This window comes from Typopeltis vanoorti, chromosome 11 (genome assembly GCF_054136105.1).
Source record: "Typopeltis vanoorti isolate ZY-2024b chromosome 11, IOZ_Tvanoo_1.0, whole genome shotgun sequence".
NCBI lineage: Eukaryota > Metazoa > Arthropoda > Arachnida > Uropygi > Thelyphonidae > Typopeltis > Typopeltis vanoorti.
The window spans coordinates 8,210,040-8,229,559 of record NC_143559.1 but is presented as its reverse complement, the minus strand read 5'-3'; the positions used below and the strand labels follow the sequence as shown (position 1 = coordinate 8,229,559).

General features: G+C 33.7%; 1 protein-coding gene across 1 annotated transcript in view; it reads right to left on the bottom strand.

Annotated features, from left to right (window-relative positions):
- Window positions 1-19,520, bottom strand: part of LOC150101289 (uncharacterized) — a 144,896-nt gene that overhangs the window by 107,806 nt on the left and 17,570 nt on the right. The gene's annotated exons all lie outside the window — the stretch shown is intronic.

The window sequence follows — 19,520 nt, the reverse complement described above, 5'->3', positions numbered from 1 at the left end:
AGCAACAGCTCAGAACGATATAAAGGAAACCTGGCACCTGATTAATGAAATGCTGGAAAATACGCACAGAACCACTGCCTCAGAAACAATAAAACACAACAAAAAAACAAAACGGCTAACTCAATCGAAGGTGAGTTAGCCGATCTCATATGGAGGTAGCAGGGTTTTTCTCCCGGAAACTCGGGTTTTTCATCCCGCATACATACAAATCGGCCCATCAGAACACACGCAATTTACAGACAAAAATTACTAGTTGTGGTTGTGTTGGAAGTGGGCGGTAGATGGCGTTGATGGAGATGATTCGTAGTAGAGGTTAGGTGCAGAGAGAATTGTAGATGTCCTCCCACGATGAGTCTTCGGACTCCTTGGAGGTATCAGGAATAATAACTTTGCTTGCGACCCCAAATCCCTGAAACAGTTGTCAACAACTTTAATCAACACATCGTGAACTCTGTCCAAAAACTACAAGAAACAACCTTCCCTCACACAAAAAAAAATTCTCCGCTAAGTCCACAAGCAACTCAGTAGATGTGGTTCCACACAGTAACAAAAGAAGAACTATCACTTGCAATTCAACAAATTAACCCTAACAAAGGACCACAAATAGAGTGTCTGTCCAAAAGCTATCAAGAAACACTCATCCAATTATGTCCAGTTATACTAAAACTGTTAAATAGAATCTTTGAAACGAAACATATATCTGAAAAAACACTAAAGACTGCATTAGTCACACCCATACATAAATATGGAAAATGAAACATTATAATAATTACAGCCCCATCGCCACATTGTCTGTAATAAACCAAATCATGGAGCGCATCGTGCTTTGAAACCTCTCCACATACGTTAATCATTTCAAATCATACCCACATCACAATATGGTTTTCAAAAAAATAAAGGAACAGCAACACTCCTGGAAGATTTCACAGACCTAATATACGCTTCATTGGATAAAAAAAAATAGCATTAGTCGTTTTCATTAACCTAACAAAAGCATTTGACACACTAACACAAAACCTTGTAAAACTAACACATATCGGAATCGGAGGTCGCCTAATCCAGTTGTTTAAAGCATACATGAAAAACAGTAAGCACATCACACGTATAGGATCAGCGTACAGCAAAGAGTTACCGATAACCTGTGGAGTACTGCAAGGAGCTGTCCTGTCTCCCATTCTATTTAACATATACACACACACGACATAAGCCATCTTCCCGTAAAAAGTAAAATCTTCCAGTATGCAGACGACACAGCCATAGTATCCATTCACAACAACGCAAATATCGCTTACACAAATATGCAACACGACGTCAATCAAATCACTAACTGGCTAACCGAAAACGGCATATATATAAACCCTGGGAAAACAAAGCTAATGATATTCAAAAACCTCCAAACCCTACCCATAGAAACGAAATATCTCACTATATGACATCCATCCTCCTATACACAAAGCGCCGATCCTAAAACCACAAACATCACACAGATGAAAATAACACGCTGTATCGAACTTCACTTCGATGCTGATCAAAGTTGGAATATCCATATAAACTACCTACACAACAAACTAAGGATAATAGCGGGCAAACTATATCGATTGAAAGATATTACCCCGACACACACAAAAATACTAATTTATAAATCATTATGTGAAAATATTTTAAATACGCAATCACATCATACGCATTCTGCGCAGACTACAGACTTAACAGGCTACAATGGTTGCAAAATAAAATGCCAGAAGTAATATTCTGGGAACAACCCACACTTATGCGGGCAGCATAGACAGATCACAAATTATTTACGTTGAAACACTTATGCCACTACATAGTCATGTTAAAACACTACTTCAGTCAAACCTACAGAGTAACCAGAACAATACCAGATAACAAGACTACAGTCAACAAGCTACCTAACATACAAGTACAATAATCATAATGGAAAAGCCACCTGAAACTTCTACGTACCTGACATGATAAACAAACTGCCGTTCGAAGACAGAAATCTAGGGACCTACAAGGAGCTGAAACAAGCGTTATATAAATATTATAGTGAGAATGAAAGTTAGAGAAATCTTCTCTCTCTTTCTCTCAGTCACACACACACACACACACACGCAGGTATGCACGCACACACGCACACATAAAAACACGAAACCACACACAAAACCTATAGCAAACTCCTCTCAAAAAAACACCATTATAAGGACGCCAACATACCCAAATCCAACCTTACTTGCAAAAAAAACTTAAACCGTGCAGAAGTAGTGGTCTTCTAAGCACCTACCTACAAACAGTAAAATCAACGCCTAGCTTGAGACGGTTATAGAAATAAAAACACGAAACCACCGCCATCTATTATCTTCCTCAGATAAACTCTGCAAAGCTCTGAGATAGAAATCAGAAATGCCACCCAAAGAAACAAGTAAATATTATAATAGATTTAATAAAAAGTGAACCATTGTAAATTTAAATGGATCACCATAAATATGTAAGTGAAAAAAGATGTAAATACATTGTTAATATTACGTATGCAATTTAAATACGATATTTTCCTAGCATTCTGAACAGGAAAAAAAATTATATAAATAGATAGATAATCGTGTAATCTATCCTGTGTAACTGAACTATAACTGATTGTAAACTAAAATTGAAAAAAACTATTTGATTTTTCAGACTATGGATTTAATAAACATTTATACAAATCGTCTACTAGTTTCTCTAGCTGTAACTGTCTAGCTTTGTCAAAACTAGGAAGGTAAAGCTAGTATTAAATGCAAAAAAAACAAAATAATGAAGTAACGGTTTAAAAACAGTTAGACAGATTAGAGTGCACGCATGACAGTACACGCATAAGACGTGAAGACTTCGTTATTGTTATTAAGTCGCGTTTTATAATTTTTCGCGAAATTTAGTTCCGTTAAACTTAATGAATTTAACAGATTTTTCCACGTCCTTTAATATTATTACCTGGTTTCTATTGAGATTATTTCCTGTTCGTAGGACTACTGCAGCTTCTTTAAAGGTTCTACATTCTAAAATCCTCTTCTATATGGGCTATGCCAATCTATTGAATGGTTTGAAGTTGAGAAATGATGTGCTAACCCTGAGGTGTCTGTTCTGTTATGATTCACATCTCCGACATGTTCCTTCTTTCGAATTTCTAGGCTTCTTGAAGCTTGGCGTGTGTAGGGTAAGTCCACACGTACATGGTATGCTATAAACGCCTGCGTATTTCTAGAAAGCGACGCTATCCTTAGTGGATCTTAATAACTGTCTTGTAGTTGCGGGCGGTTTAAAAACAACTCTGATGTTAAAAGGTCTCATTATTCTTGCTATTTTGGTGGACACTGATCCAGCATAAGGTATGACGATGGAAGATACGTACTGGGTCGTCCGAGGTTGTTGCTGGAGGTTTTTTCTATAGAGAATTTTGGTAATTATACTTTGAGGATAACCATTTTGCGTTAGCCATGGGTAGTTCGCTGTTGCACCACTGTGTGCGAACCTGTTCATGGAAAAATTAGAAAATGAGATCCTAGCAAAAATAAATCCAAACCTATCAGTCTGGTGGAGATATGTTGATGATGTGTTCATTATCTGGAAAGATAAGGAAGATACCTTAATTGAGTTCCTCCAAAAAATTAACTCCTTCCATCGTAAAATTAAATTCACATTAGAATTGGAAAACAATCATTAGTTACCCTTTTTTAGATGTACTAGTTAAAAAATACCATCACAGAGGAAACAGACGTACTTGCTGAGCTTTCCCTTATATCAAAAACTATCGCAAAATGGTTATCCTCAAAATATAATCAACCAAATTCTCTATAGAAACTACCTCCAGCAACAACCTCGGACGACCCAGTACGTATCTTCCATCGTCATACCTTATGCTGGATCAGTGTCCACCAAAATAGCAAGAATAATGAGACCTTTTAACATCAGAGTTGTTTTTAAACCTACCACAACTACAAGACAGTTATTAAGATCCACTAAGGATAGCGTCGCTTTCTACAAATACGCAGGTGTTTATAGCATACCATGTACGTGTCTACACACGCCAAACTTCAAGAAGCCTAGAAATTCGAAAGAAGGAACATGTCGGAGATGTCAATCATAACATAACAGACACCTCGGGGTTAGCACATCATTTCTCAACTTCAAACCATGCAATAGATTGGAATAGCAGTTCCATGCCACATATAGAAGATGATTTTAGATGTAGAACCTTTAAAAAAGCTGCAGTAGTCCTACGAACAGGAAATAATCTCAATAGAAACCAGGGAATAATATTAAAAGACGTGGAAAATCTGTTAAATTCATTAAGTTTAACGGAACTAAATTACGCGAAGAATTATAAAACGCGACTTAATAACAATAACTAAGTCTTCATGCCTAATGCGGGGGATGTCACGCACTCTCCAATTTGTCTACCTGTTTTTAAACCATTACTTTATTCTTTTTTTTTTTTTTTGTCATTTAATACTAGCATTACCTTCCTGGTCTTGACAAAGCTAGACAGTTATAGCTAGCGAAACAAGTAGACGATTTGTATAAATGTTTATTTAATCCATGGTCTGAAAAATCAAATAGTTTGTTTCAATTTTAATGAAAAGGACCAAATAACTTTCCGTATGATTGTAAACTATTACAAAAATCGTTATTACTACTAATAACACACAAATTGCTGTGCTATATGACTTGAGCACTGTAAAAAGTATGAGATAAATTGGAATCTGAATTGAACCACATGTGAAAAATTGTTGTATTATCTCTTAAATTGTATGTATTATATAAATAAGAGCATTATATGTATTATATAAATATGTGTATTATATGTATTACATAAATTGTATGTATAATTAGATTGTATGTATACGTATGTAATTTATTAGACACAGGGCCGGCTGGTGGCGTGTGCGAAGTGTGCAATATACACAGGCGCCTCAGAAGAAAAGGCGCCTAAAAGATGTCAAAAAATATGAGATAAGAGTTTAAACGAACAACGAATGGTACAGAATGGCACATATAATTATGAATGTACGTCGTCTTCCGTTCGGACCCCTTCAGATCTTCCCGGAAACGAACAAATAAATTCTCAAATTTTGTCCTAGACCCGATTATATCACTGTAATTTTTTATTAAAATTTACGAAAATATACCTAAAATAGTTCTTCTTTATTTTTTGATGTATCATAAATCAACTTATGATTAATTGTTGAGTTCCGTGTAAAACAAAATTGTATAAGCAGGACTAATCCGTAGGTAACATTATACTGTAAAGCGGTTTTCATTTGTTTTTCATTTCCTGTTAGTTTTATTCACACTTTATTCAAAAAAAAATCTTTTTTGGAAAGGCGCCGAACATTAATCGCACACACAAGAAAAAGACTAGGCACCGGCACTGATTAGACAGCTAATAAAGTATTATTTGACATTAAAAAAAAATATTAACGTGCTGCGCTAATCGACGTAGATTAGAACAGCACGTTAAACTACTTGCATACTTCTCGAAGTAAAATGTAATCAAAGGTAAATAATTAATTTTATTTATTTTTATTTATTAATTTATTTTTATATTTATTTATTTATTTATCATTATCACTTTATTTTTATTTATCTATTATTATTATTTTATTTTTATTTATTTATTATTATTAATTTATTTTTGCATCTGTACTTTGCTTTTGACAATAATTTTGATCATACTGCTTATGCATACAACATCAATAACTACCAGTCCTACACATAATATAGACTAAACAAAAGGTAGGCGGCATCGTGACATTTATCAAACAAAAATTTATCGTGACGGAAAAACAAACTCATTTCGAACATGCGGAATCAGTAATATTGGAAATCACAAATAACAACAAACATAGTGTGAAATACATGACAAACATAATATACAAAACCCCAGATAAAAATCCACTCAGCTTTCTGCACGAATTAGAAGCACATCTAAGAGGCATTGAACCCAGTACAACACATTGGCTCATCCTATTAGGAGACATTAACATAAATACTCTACACCATGCTTCTTCAACCACTACCTTGATATACGAAACATATAGAAAAACATCAGTATATATATATATATATATATATATATATATATATATATATATATATATATATATATATATATATATATATATATATATATATATATATATATATATATATATACCTCATCAGTAATGAACACCAAAATCCCCGATCACTACTTTGTCAAAGCTTCGTTCCAGAACGCCACTTCCTCCTCCCCACAACATCGCAAAACTATAAAACTCCATCACAGCATATTAAAGAGCATTGTCGACAGCCTTATAAAAATACAGGCTGGAATTGCCTACTCAAAGTAAATGACCCTTTAACTTTATACGAGCACTTGCAACTAATGTTCACAGAAATATACCAGAAACTTACAAATTACCTTAAAATGATATGATAACAATGAAAGAATTAAAGGAAAACCTAAGTAAAATTTTTAAAATAATGATAAATCAGCAGGAGAAGTTGGAATAAACTCCGAACTGTATAAATTTGCCAGAAAAAACTTTCATCAAGATTACTAAAATTCTTAAATAAAATATATACAAATGGACAAATACCAATAGAATGAAATACAAGCATAGTAATACATATATTTAAAAAAGGGATTTAACCAAAACCTGCTAACTACAGAGGTATTAGTTTATTGAACACATGCTACAAAATATATAGCAGAATACTTAATGAAGAACTAAAAACACACAGTGAAACAAGATCATTAGAATGTCAAAATGGATTTAGAAAAGGATACTCTACAATGGATGCAGCTTTCTGTTTAAAACTACTTATAGAAAATAGAAGAGAATTTAATTTGGAAACTCATCTTTTGTTTATAGATTACGAAAGAGCATTTGACAAAGTAAAAAGATATATACTTACTGTTTGTTTATATTACAAAGAATAAATATACCTAATATTTTACTACATGCAATGTTGAATATATATAAAGATAATGAAATAAAAATAAATAAAACGTCTGAAAAACAATCTATAAACCATGGAGTAAGACACAAATGCCCTCTGTCTCCAACACTTTTCAATATTAAAAACTTCAAAATTTTTACAGATTATAGGCCTGATAAATATTTAATTTAATATTTCATTAATATTACATTAATGAAATATTAATACAGTGGAACACCTTAATTATCTTCCTTGTCTGATAATATCAGATAAGGAAGATAATTTACAAAGAGCAATATATAATTTAAACATTATAGTAGAACAATTTGGAATGAAAATTTCCACAGATAAAACTAAAACCATTGCATTTTTTGGACAAACTCCAGTTAGAAGCAAAATAGTTATTAATAATAAAATAATAGAAGAGATAAATACTTTCAGGTATCTTGGATGTGGAATATCATATGAGGGAGAAAAAGGCATAAAATTAAAAACTTCAAACTTTTTACAGATTATAGGCCTGATAAATAGAACACTCAACCCAAATATAGTACAAAAAGAAACGCTTGAAAATATACAATACTTTAGCAGTGCCCACATTATTATATGGCAGTGAAATTTGGGCAATAAACGAACAAGATAAACAAAGAATAAAAACAAGTGAAATGAGATTTATGAGAATAACTGCAAAATACACATTATTATATCAAAAAAGGAACAAAGACATCTTAAAAGAACTAAAAACAAAATCAATAGAAGAAAACCTAAACAATTATAAACAAAAGTGGATTGAACATGTAAACCAAATGGCCAACACACGACATCCAAATCAAATACTAAAATATAAGCCAACTGGAAAGAGAGGACAGGGTAGACCTAAAAAAAGGATATTGGATGGATAATGTGACCGCAGACCAATATGGTCTATACCCGTAATTAGTGTTATGATGATGAAGAAAATCTATGAAAAAAACTAAAGAAGCCACCCAGTAATACTCATTTACAAACATTATACAAAAACACAAGAAATAAATTAACAACAAAAATTCGTGGGACAAAAAGACACTGCTGCTTCCAAAAATTTACGGAATATAATGACAATATGAAGCAAATATGGGCTACCCTTACCGAATTACTACCTCGTAAAAAGAAAACTTCACCAAAAGATTTTATCGCAAAAAGCTTTGTTCAGTTTATGAACGAAAAGTAAATAGCAAATTTATTCAACTAGTCCTTCACAAACAATATCACACAATTCAAAAAAGAAATTTTCCAACGATCAACAAAACATTACCAACATAAAGTTAGTAAGTCATGAATTTTCCACCAGTAACAAAATAGGAACTGAAGGAAGCACTTTTACAACTAAAAGCAAGGACGACTCCAGGAATAGACAAAATAAGATTCATAGACCTTTAAACACACTTTTAACAAATAAACCCAATACTTCTGAGACTCGTTAACATAATATTCGACACTGGTATTATTCCACAACAACTAAAAACTGCGATAATTACGCCAGTTTACAAACATGGCAAAAGAAACAATACACAGAACTACAGACCAATAGTTAACCTACCTGTCATTTCAAAATTTCTAGAAAAAATAGCACACATCTGACTACAGAATTATTTACAGAAGTACAACATTATCTCCCAATACCAATACGGCTTCCAAGAAACAAAACGCTTACTCACCTTATTAGAAGATATTGCTGAACCATAAACTTAGCTCCAATAAAAAAATAATAAATTGGCTAATTTTATACGTATTGACTTAACTAATGCTTTTGATACACTTCAACGTGGCATACTGCAGACCAAACTACATTCAATTGGAATAAGTGGAATACTGCATACCTGGTTCAGGAACTATCTCTCAAACAGAACATTAACAACAAAAATAGGAACACGTTAAAGCCGGACTATTCAGATAAAACACGCAGTTCACAAGGCGTTATATTATCACTCACCTTGTTCAACACATACATTAACGACGTTCTCAAATTGGCCACACAAAGTAAAACATAACATTAAGCAGACGACACCGCGCTGCTAGCAGTCCACAAACACACACCTATCTGCGCACAACAAGACCTATATGAAATTACAACTTACTTCTACCAAAAATCATTTATCACGAATAGCACTAAAACGCAGATTTTAATTGTACATAATCCGAGAGTCTTGTGTTCGGCACTAGTGTCGCCACAACGCATACTTCTGCATTAACAACAAAAATAGCTGCCAGTGTCCCGAAATTACACCCGTAACACATACAAAATACATCGACCTTTACATAGAGAGTCACTGTAAATGGACAAAACATATAGAATACCTACATACTAAACTCCGCATCATTGCAGTAAAACTTTTCCAAGTAAAAGACACGATTCCATATAAAGTAAGAAAACTCCTATATCACGGTATTTGTGAATAGCTACTCAGGTACATATTAACTGTCTACGCAAACACATCAGACAGCGATCTAGCGTAAATATTACATCGAAAAATTATTTCAACAGTGATATGGAGGCCTCACATACAACAGCAAATAACCGAACCCTTTATGGCGATGCACAAAATCCTGAGCATAAAAAAGCTGAAACACTACTTAATGTTATTAAGGAATTACTTCAACAAGACCTATCGAAACAACAGAGATGCGAATCTCATACCACAACCCACCACATCCCTAGCTCTTTCAACAACTCATACGGTTCTGCAGTGAGATCACATCTTATATCCATGCTACTCAACAACCTACCAAAAATTTAAAACACATAGACAATTACAGAACGTTAAAATATGAACTGCTGCTCATGAACTACACGAATGAATGCTGTTCATGAAAACATGAACTATACCAACACAATTAATATAGCACTCACACCTATTTTCACTTCACAAACCACCAGCATCCGATGCCTGCTTTCCACCCATAAGAATACCAAGCATAAATAGTGTATGCTAATCCCACTCTCTTCATAAAAGCTAACCCTAACTTCAAAGTTGGGGGCTCCTCATTATCCACAATTAAATTCCAAGCCACAATCCCTTGACTGATAACAATAATGATAATGATGATAATTATTATTATTATTTTCATTGTTATTATATAATATTCTGTACTAAACCGAAAATAAATGTGAATAGTCTTAATGTAAATATCCATGCGACAGTGATAACACTTTGTCAAACTTTAAAAAAATAAATAAATAAATACAAATTTAATTTAATTTAAAAAAAAGATATATATATATATATATATATATATATATATATATATAATGAACTGGAAGTTAGAGCATGTAATCATATTATCCACCTTGTACAACTGTGAACTATATTTGCATACGATTACTCTGATTGGTATTATTCTGTTATATGAATTCCACATTGTGCAAATTAGAAATATATTAAGAGTGAAGAGAGTAAAGTAAGAAATTACAGTACTCTGGCCTAAATATTATAAAATATGTCTTTTTTCTGAGAGGTAATATGAAGTGAAAGTAAAATTATACAAAAAAGTACCGAATTGTACAGATGGTTAGAACAGAATTGTAAGGTCGTAAAATTGTAAAGTTTCACTGTTCATAGGATTAAAATGTAGATGCGTATAACTTATAACAAAGCTAAAATTTATTATTATTAAAATATTCATGTCACTATGCAGCTTTACTAAAACATTATTTCGATGCCAACTACAGGACAGTTAGAAATACATACCGTATAACAAGACCGCAGACTACTAATTATATCACATATAAATACAATATTCACTACGTAAAGGCCACGCGAAACTTCTACCTCCCAGACATGATAAACAAATTACCTTTTGAATACAGAAACCTTACAAACTACAACAGTGGAAATCAAACCTATTAAACATAGATTTGATTTCTTAGCTTCCCAACACAGCAAACAAACCAATAAATAATAATTAACTGGTATCATCCTCAGATAAGTTTACAAATAAGCTTTGAGGATGAAGTTTGAGAAATTACATCTCTTCCAAGATTTAAAAAAAAAAAAGTATGTACCATATGTAATCAAACGCAAGTCATGTACGTATCACATGTAATAAAATGTATGTAATGTATGTATCACATGTAATAAAATGTATGTAATGTTGTATCATATGTAATAAAAAATATTTTAAAAAAATATTAATGAGAATGAGGACAAAAAAGTATTATATTAGTTATTTATTATATAAAAAATTCTGTATAATCTTCATTGTTAATATTAGAAGAACATGTGTTTTTTTTTACTTCAGAAAGCACCTAGAACTGAATGCACCGAATGATTCTGACAAAATGCCGATAAAATCTGATGCAAAAACCAATCCTCAGGCAAAAGCAGCAAAATACTGCAAGGTAATCAATTCCTGAACTCAATGTAATCGATTATTTCGATTCCTTTAAAAACGCGGTAGAAGAAATACTTAATTCCGACACGGAGCAAATCAACTAAAAAGTTAACGATTAGGAATTTGGAGTTGTATTATTTTTTAACAATTAAGTTTAATTGTTGTATTTACAATACAACAATTAAACATGAAAGAAGTGCTTCGAACAGTGCGCTATTAAATCTGATCTCTTGGCAGTAATAACAGCAGCAAATTCTTAAGCGCGAGAACGAAGAGTTCATTAAGATAGTGAAAAAATCTCAAATCTCAAATGGAAAATGTCGCAGAAAGAACGAAAAAAAAAAATAACTGCATATAGGAGGATCAGAAGATCTAAACTCCCTAATATAATCCATTGCACAGCAAGCAGTGTACTGGTCACAATCACAGACATCGCCTTTGTAAATCGAGGACAACAACGAAATAATGAGAGACCACCACCTGTAATCGCCTGATTCACGCCTCAGAGATTGCATCCTATCTGCGAGCAAGAAGGTAAAGCCAACAACGTTAGTTTTTAATAACAGGAAATCCTAAACTTCAATCTACATAACAGAACACTGCATCCCACATTACAAAAACCTGTTGTACCAAACAAGGTGAGCAAAAACAGAAAAAAAAAACTATAAGTTTATATGCACTAAAGATTCTCAGGTCTTTATCAACAAGACGAGAATACTGGAATGCAAGTAATTTCATGTAACTGATCTAACTAGTCTTTCAATGAAGTATTTAATCTTCCCCTTTTCCACCCTATAAAGAGCACGTTTTACACTATTTTCTCACACTAATATGGCTACAATGAATCCCAGCAAACATATTCACATATTTAACAGGAACATGTTAACTGTGTTGTATTCAAATCTTTAAATAATTGAATAGATAACGTTTATACAAATTCTAATCTCACCATACTAGACACAAACATGAGAAGCATAAAACAATACCGGCTTACACTATCAACCTTGCTCAATAGTTTTCTGACATATATCGATTTTCTAACCTAGACCCAAGTTTCTATATGTGATAAAAAAAGTGTCTACTATAACATTAACAATTACTAATGCTGCATATTATGCAGGCCACAAAAAAGAGGAGGTGGTATAATCGTATTTGTAAATGAAATGCTCAGAATGACCGAAACCATAACCACTTTCGAACAAGCAGAAACGTTGCATTTGGAAATCTTGACTAACTAACTACAACAACAAATACATGATAAACACAATATGCAAATCCCCAAATAGAAACCCTCTCAGCTTCCTACAAGAATTAGAAACATTGCTAAATGACATTAACAAGTACAAGAGAGATTCATTATTATTATTATTATTATTATTATTATTATTATTATTATTATTATTATTATTATTATTATTATTATTAACACATGTAACACATGCTAAATACCGTCGTTTATACATCGTCAATAACTTAAGTGGACTAAACACATAGAATATCTCCAAAACAAACCACATACTAATGCTGCAAACTCTTCAAAGCAAAAGATATGAAGCCAACCTAAGTATTAAAATAATCATATATCATGGAATTTGTGGAACGACACTAAGGTATTGTATAACTCTCTATACAAACACAGCAAACAGTCACTTATCAAAACTTAGAAAATCTCACCAAAGAATCGTTTCAACGGTGCATTGGAGCACACCAGGAAATAACCAAACCCCTAATGAGAAAACAGCTGAGTATAAAGAATCTAAGACACTACATACTGTTACTAGGACACTATTTCAACAGAGCTTACTACAATAACGAAAAACGTACTGCATAACCAGACCAAACACGCCCTCTTCTCAACCAGGCATTAATAGAAATTTGTATGTAGTAACCATGAGGGAGCATCTTGTACACACATTACTCAACAATTTCCAATATAAGGTAAAACATCAGAACAATTACAGAATATTAAAAGCCGAACTATGGAAATTGTATGAGCACATTTAGAACTGCAACAGATAACATACATTTCACATAAAACATATTAAGAACCAGAAAAAAAAAAGTTTATTAATCGTTAATCCAACTGAATTCAGAAAACCTAACTGAAGCTATGAAGTCAATGGATTATTTTACCTCATCACCCATTGCCTGCGAATATTAGTATCAAAATCGTTTTCATAAATATATCATTTTCGTTCGATAAATCACATTACGCTATTCATGCATGTAATCTAATCTAACATTATTATTATTGGATCGAAGGGGAGGGAACTCATATTCATTAATGTGTAATTTCCATTCCTTTAATTTAGGTAAGACATAAGCACACACATACATACTCAAACATACTTAATTACTAAAATTATATTTGTTTGTTTTTTCTGTTTTTTTTTGTCTTTTATAAACCTGATTTTATATGAAAACGATGAAAAAACGATGAATTAAATCAGATGGTTTTCTGCCATGAAAGAAGGCCCCAGAAAATACCTGATAATAATATGTGAATTGAATATGAACATTATTAACATAAATAACAACACAGCACAATAACTAGACCTCTTATCAGCATATAACATAACCCATCCATACAATCGTATACACGAGAAGAGGTAGTCGAAAATACAATCACCTCATCTTGTATTGACCAGATTAAATACACGTGCCTTTCCAAACAGCGATACAGTGGCCATCAGAATCTATAAAGTGGCAGACCATTATGTCACAGTACTACAGTTATATACTGAACCGGAACCCCTAAAACTCATTAAGACTACAAAATAGTATAATAGCATCATAAATGAAACTATAGTAAACGAGGAAATCAGAAAACCCGACTGGATGCAGATTTTTAACTCTGCTAATGCTGTATATACGTCTTACCACTTAAAAGTACATTTAAAAAAATATATAACAAAGCATTAACAAAAATAAAAATACGTTCCCAAACCAGACTGAATCCATGGATAACAAACAACATATTAACAGACATACAAAGAAAAGATACCCTGTGGAAACAATTTAAGAGATTACCTAACAGAACCGCTTTACAAGCTGAATACAAAGAAAACAGAATCTCTTAACAACACAGATTAGAACTGCAAAAAGGAACTATTATTGAAACAAATGAACAACATCTCAGAACGATATAAAGGAAACCTGGCACCTGATCAATGAAATGCTGGACAACACACACACACAAAACCACTGCCTCAGAAACAGCAAAACACAACTTCGCTTGTGAGCCTAAATCCCTCAAACAGTTGGCAAACAACTTTAATCAGCACTTCGCGAACTCTGTTTAAAAACTGCAGGAAACATTCTCCTCTCACAGAAAGAAATATTCTCTGCTAGACCACGAACAACGCAGTCAATGTGGTTCCCCACAGTAACAAAAGAAGTCACTCCCATACATAAACATGGAAGAAGAAACATTATTATTACTTACAGACCCATCGCCACATTGTCTGTAATCAACCAAATCATGGAATGCATTGTGTATCGCAAACTCTCCACATACATTGAAAAATTCCGAGTCATCCCAAACACATAATATATTGCTTTCAAAAAAATTAACGAACAGCAATACACCTGTAAGATTTCGCAGACCTGAAAAATAAACGAGCATTAGAGAAACACAGAAAGCATTAGACCTTTTGATTGACCTAAGAAAAGCATTTGACACACTAACACACTAACCTTGTTGAAAAAATAGCACATATCGGAATCGGAGGTGGTCTACTCCAATGGCTGAAACCATACATGAAAAACAGAAAGCACATCACACGTGTAGGATCGACGAAGATCGAAGAAGAGCAAATAGGTACAGGAAATCTGTGGAGTACCACAAGGAGCTATTCTATCTCCCATTCGGTTCAACACACACACACACACACACACACACACACACACAATGTTAGCCATCTTCCCCTAAAAAAGGAAAGTCTTCACATACGCAGATAACACAGCCATAGTATCCATTCACAACAACGCAAATATCGCTTACAGAAATATGTAACTCAAGATCAATAAAATTACTAACTGGCTAACTGAAAACGGCATATATAGAAACCATGAAAACACAAAGCTAATGATGTTCAAAAACCCCCAGATCCTACCCATAGAAATTAAATATCTCACTATCTGAAAGTCAATCTCCTATATAGAAAACTCTGATCCCAAAACCACAACCACATCACACAGGTGAAAACAACAGTTATCTCGGACATCACTTCGATGCCGATCAAAGTTGGATTAGTCATACAAACTACCTACACAATAAACTCAGGATAATAGCAAGCGAACTATATCAATTAAAAGACATTGCTCCGACTCACATAAAAATACTAATCTCTAAAGCATTATTCTCCACCATTTTAAAATACTCAATACATCATATGCATTCTGCGCAGACTGCTCACATAGCATATTACACTCGTTGCAAAATAAAATAGTAAAGCTAATATTATGGAAACAAAGAGAACAACCCACACTTTTACAGGCAGCAAGGACAGAGACAAAATATTTAGCGTGAAACACGCATGCCACTACACAGTCATACTAAAACATTACTTCAGTCCAACCCACAGAGTATCGTATTTAATCTAATATAACGCGTACTTTTCCCCCCCAAATTACAGTTAAAAATCGTGGTGGAAATGTATGCTTGGATTTTCGGAAAGTAAATTTTCAGGAAAAAACGAAATTGACAATGACAATTAAATCCAAATTATTTATTGTAATTTATAATTGCGCACAACGTTTATAAAATGAATGCATTTAAATTTTAATTATCAATGTTATTTACACGATCAGCCGCTCACCTTCATCACGCGATAAATTTGAATTTTTTAGCGACAATGCTTCTGAAATTAAATTAATTATTTCTGGTGAAATTATGTCCTACGCTCTCAAAATCCAGTTGCACAATAGCTCTAATGATGGTCTTAATCCATCCCCGCCAATCCAAGATCGAGTAGAAATCAATGCTCTCACTCCGACATTTCCTGTACTGTCTGGTTCCTTCATTTCAATACATATGATTGGTGAGGTGTTAACAAAAGATCTCGTGATACAACGAAACATGCAAAACCGACGATTGTTGAGTTGAAATGCTCATTCACTTCAACCGAATTCAAAATTATCTGAAGTTGCCCTAAGAAAATTCACTATAATAAATTTAGTTTAATCCTTTATTCAAGTGTAAGCAAACAAAGTTTTCGCTTGAAGTATCTTCAGCTTCAGTCCTGAAGATACTTCAGGCGCAAACTTTGTTTGCTTACACTTTGGATTAGTCCTTGCAAAAATGTTAAACCGTGTTCAAGCAGTGGTAGTCTGTGGGCGCGTGTAGTTGCCTCTACGCGTTAACGGGAAAAAAAAAAACATTTATATACTATCATGAAGAAATAGAAGAAATAGTCGGAAATACTATCACTGCTTCTTGTTTCGATCATATAAACATTCGGGCACCGCGAAATACTTACACTGCAGCAGTCATAAAGTGCAAAGTAGCAGACCACTAACTACCTCACGGCTCTAAACCTGTACACTAAGACAATATCGATGCAATGCTATACATATGAAAAGCAATACAAAACAATAATAGACGAAGAAATACTGTAGTCAACCACGAAATAAGAAAAATCGACTGGAAACACATGGCGTGACCAAATTCATTAGATACCTCATACAACAAAAACTCCCACTGAATGAAATATTCAGTGAGAGTCAAAGAAAGTCATAATTCTAGATATACATAGAAAGGACATCCTATGGAAACAATTAAATAGATATCCAAATAACACAGCTTTAAAAACTAAATATAAGATAACAAGGATTCGCCTTACAACACAAATAAGAAATGCGAAAAGAAACTACTACATGGACAAATTAACCTCTGCAGAAAATAACATTAAAGAAACGGACATCTGATCAACGAGATGCTAGATTGTGCTCCCAATACCACCGCCCCTATAAAACACAGCTTCACGAAAGACGCTAAATCCATCCAACAACCAGCAAATGATTTTAACCAAAACTTTGTCGACTCCAGCCAAGAATTACAGACAAATAAACCTCCGATATCTGGAACACACGCAAAAGACATCCCAACCATGAAAGAAGTAGATCTTCTCTCTGCAATACACCAAATCAAACCAAACAAAGGCCAAGGCATAGATGATATATAAGACCTAAGGATATCAAGCAACACGCAACTAGCGTAAGCCTATCCTACTGAAATTAAAAAATGAAATATTTAATAGCATACAAAACCAAGTATGTTGAAGAAGGCCATAATCACACTCATATACAAAGACGGAAAAAGAAATTTAATCAATAATTACAGATCCATAGCAACACTACCGATTATCAATCAAATTATAGAGCGGATCATACTGAAGAAACTCACAGCATACACTGAGATCTTTCATATTATCCCCAAAACACAATATGGTTTTCAGAAAAATAAGGGAACAACATCTCTCTTGAAAGGTTTAACAGACACAAATAACACCGCCTTAGATAAAAACAAAAGTGTTATGGTATTGAGATTTGGGATTTGACTAAGGAATCTGACTCACTCAAATATCAAACCTTATTAGAAAAGCAATGACATGTTGGAATAATTTAGCCTCTGCGTAGGTGGTTTAGAAACTACATTCAAAATACAAAACAGACCACACCTATCGGGTCAACCCGCAGAGTTACGACTAGCCGGTGGATTGCCACAGAGAGCTGTTCACTACCAAACTCTAAAAAAAACTTCACTGCCTACCTCTCAAAGGCAAGATCATCCAATATGCAGACGATATAGCTATAATATTCATCCATAATAACGCAAGCATGTCCCAAACAAATATGCAGCATGTCCCAAACAAATATGCAGCATGACATAAAACTGCTCATTCAATGACTCACCAAAACTTCCACATACTTAAACCCTTACAAGACAAAATTAATATTATTCAGAAATCCACTGACTCAACCAGTTGAAAATATATATTTAACCATCAACATAAAAAACACACAGCGCAATAAAACCATTATCATCACTCAAGTTGAAACAATGTGATACCATTGTATTTATTTCGATGCACATATGAACTGGAATAGCCACATAAACCATCTACAAAACAACCTTCGAACAATAACTGGCAAACTGCACAGGTTAAATACATCGTTCTCAAACGCGTGAAAACACTAATTATGCCAAAGTATACTAAGATACGCTATAACAATCTATGCATTCTGTACACACTACAAATTAAATAGATTAATATCATTACAGCACAAAATGATAAAACTTATCTTTTGGGAACAAAGAGACAATACCGGCTTTGTACAGAGACAGAAATGTCAGAATACAAAATACTAACAGCAAGACACCTATGTCACTATGCAGCTACAGCTATGCTGAAATATTATTTCAATGCCACCTACAGGAGTCAGAAATACATACCGTATAACAAGATCTCAGACAACTAATTATATCACATATAAATCTGACAATCACTACTGAAAGGCCACTCGAAACTTCTACATCTCTGACAAGTTAAGTTAAATAAACTACCTTTTGAATACAGGAACCTTACAAACTGCAGTCTCCTGAATACATCCTTAAGAACATACTATGAACAAGAAATACGCACCTTACAAACCTAATGAAACGCAATATATTAGTTCAAGCGTACCAGTTCATTGACGCGTCATGACATTCCAAATTATTTGTGTGTGTGTGTGTGTGTGTGTGTGTGTGTGTGTGTGTGTGTGTGTGTGTGTGTGTGTGTGTGTGTGTGTGTGTGTGTGTGTGTGTGTGTGTGTGTGTGTGTGTGTGCGTGCGCGTGTGCGTGCGTGTGTGCGTGTGTGCGTGTGTGTGCGTGCGCGTGCGTGTGTGCGTGTGCGTGCTTACGTGCGTGCGTGCGTGCGTGCGCGAGTTTCTGACTGTGCGTATGAATGAATTTCTCATCCTACGGTAGTAGAGAATATCAGATCTATCAAACATCTATCTACTTCCAACACAGCAATCAAACCAATAAACTATAACTAACCAGTGTCGTCCTCACATAAGCTTAGTAAAAAGCTTCGAGGACGCAAGCTGAGACATTACATCTCAAACGTGATCAACACAAAGGAAAAAAATCCATTTATTATATTTAATTGCCGTAGTTACAGCGCTTAAGTACATTAAAAAG